The sequence below is a fragment of the Trichoplax adhaerens genome, genomic scaffold, assembly GCF_000150275.1.
Source record: "Trichoplax adhaerens TRIADscaffold_35 genomic scaffold, whole genome shotgun sequence".
Classification (NCBI taxonomy): domain Eukaryota; kingdom Metazoa; phylum Placozoa; class Uniplacotomia; order Trichoplacea; family Trichoplacidae; genus Trichoplax; species Trichoplax adhaerens.
The window spans coordinates 41,371-44,062 of record NW_002060975.1 but is presented as its reverse complement, the minus strand read 5'-3'; positions in this window follow the sequence as shown (position 1 = coordinate 44,062).

The following is a 2,692-nucleotide window of genomic DNA, read 5'->3' as shown; positions in this document are numbered from 1 at the left end:
CAAGCGTAAAGACATCCAAAAATGGAGCTAATGTGTTAGCGTAAATAAATTAAATTGCAAACTCACTATCTGAAACACAGAGATAAAAATTACTTGTTCTTGCTGATATTTTATCTCTTTGATCTTTAAATAGCTTACAGACAATTTACTTTTAACGGCTTATAAAGAATCATTAGGAGCTTAGACTGTATAGTCCGTCAGTTTCAGCGAATATGATTAGTATCATTTTGTGAAGTTGTAAGCACATGGATAGGTACCTATATTCTCGTTGACTTACATTATCTCTTTAGGAAATAAATGGGGATAAATGAAGAAATAAATCTGCTAATGGTTAATTACATTGTACGAGTTAAATATACGTACTAAATGTGAGTAAACATATGGCTAAAGCGTTTCACTTCACAAACCGGAAATTGCTTCATTTAGATTAGATTGATGGATAATAAATGATACGTGTACGCGTATCATAATAAAAAGGACTACATAGTTAACACGATTATACTCTAGATTTTTGCAAATTAGTGTTTTCTTAAATCGCAGTTAGGTGTATCGTTTATTAAGAGATTTACTTCTAGAGAATAATGCTTGAACTTGGGAGGTGAGTTGACTGCGATTATTTTCAGTTGTAAATACATATTTTGTTACTTTGGCAGACGATACAACTGCAATAACCTAATCTATATTCTTCTACCCACTATCCTAAAATTCAAATATCATACTCCACTTAATTTTTAGTAATGTGGGTCTGATACGAAGCAAATGCAGTGATTTCGAATTTAGAATTACTCACAAATCGATCTTATTTATGACAGATTAGATTGTAAACTTATCATCTTAAACATAATGATTTCTTGTATACGTATCTAAAATCGTCGCAAATTATTTATCCTAGACGGAACAGTGTTCTACTTATTTTTTATGCCAAAAATTTGCTTGAAGGAAGCGTGATGACATCAAAAATTGGAGCTAATGTGTTAGCGTAATAAATTAGATTGCAAATTCATCGTCTTAAACATAACATATATATAGCTAGTTCTACGCTATGATAGGTTGTTCTGTATCCATTTTGAGTACAGTATTAATTAACAGGAATAACTGAAAAGTTTTCCAGTAGTCCCTGATGATACATGTTTATGGAAATATTGATGCTTACGGTGATGGTGTGTTACACTGGATATTTAGCTGTATAAATTCAATCAGCTGATTTGAGTAGAATAGCGAGCGAGTCGTGAGTTCAGGGTGTAGTCCACAACTAAAATATGAAGCGGATTAGTGTCAATAGTCTAAGATTTTCAAGAAAGTGTGCAGTCTAAGATTTTCAAATTGTTTTATCGATAATAAGCAGTAGAGAAATATCCCATATGATTCGTTATGAAATTATACTTGTTAGATTATGCTTGGACGCTTAATGTTATGATCTATTGACATTAACTCTTTTGGCTTGCATTTCAAAGTACTATGTAACAATATAATTATCAAGCTAGCGAAAATTCATCGACTTATTAATATCAAACTATCTAGTTAAAAGTTACTATTACATTTATAAGTGTTTTACTCAACAAATTAATTATCTTCAGTTTAACTGCATTTCTAGCTTTCATTTGCATGTTGCTTCAAATTCGTATTATTGACTTTCTATAGAAGTGGGTGCATAAGAGAACCTGCGTGTCAATTCCTGCTCAATAGAAATGGCAAGCCAACAAACTATAAGCAATTGGCCAAAAGAATTGGATGATCCTAACAATAGCGATGGTTTGAAATTCAAACAATTTCTGAAGCACTTTATACTCAAATTCATTGCAAAACTGGAAATTGCCTCCAAAGTTGTAGAAAACGAAGAGAGTGCACCACTAGGCAAAACAGGAAAAGTTGTGAAATTTGTTACTGATATCGCGGGGAGCGCGGCTTCAGATGTAGCAACGGCAGCCACAAATGCAACACCAACCGTTATTAGATGTGCTGCTACTGCAAACAGCATAATGCAGTTGTTGGGCGATGGTATTGTATGGTGGCTCCAAAAATGCAAGAGGAAGAAATTGAAAAAACTTATTGACGAAATAGCGCCCAATAATGATAATACCACATTGGCAATCTCAATGATGGCTTTGGAAATCTTGTTCATGTTTGAACAACAAATATCTTATATCTCTGATAAAAGCGATTATCATTATATTAAAAAATTGGCTGATGACATGACTGATGCTATTATTAAAGCCTTCGTGAAAAAGGAAGAAAATAAATCGTCAGACAAGTTAGCGCCCGCTGATCTAGCTAAGTTTGCTATCAAAAGTATTGCCTGCCCTGTTTTTAGCAAGAAAAACATAGATTCCTGCCTGTATGTATGAACAGATTTTCTTTCCAAGTGTTTCACTAATTATTTACGCAACAAGGCGGTTTGAATTTCTAAATTCATATCGTAGAAACTCTACACGATATCTATTTTAAATTTTCGTACATGTTTGACTTGGATTATCTTTGCTTATTACTCTCAATATGAACTTTTCTAACATTATTTTAGTAGTGAGTATTCTAGTAAGGGAATGTTTTTGATTCACATTAGCTACTATAAAAAAATGCAATGGAATTCTTATCGTCACTATGTCAAGCGTACTGTAGTCCCGCTGTGAATGCTTGCTTAACCCTTTTGTAGCCCTCGTCGCTTAACACATCGTTCAAGAGCATAGTTGCCATG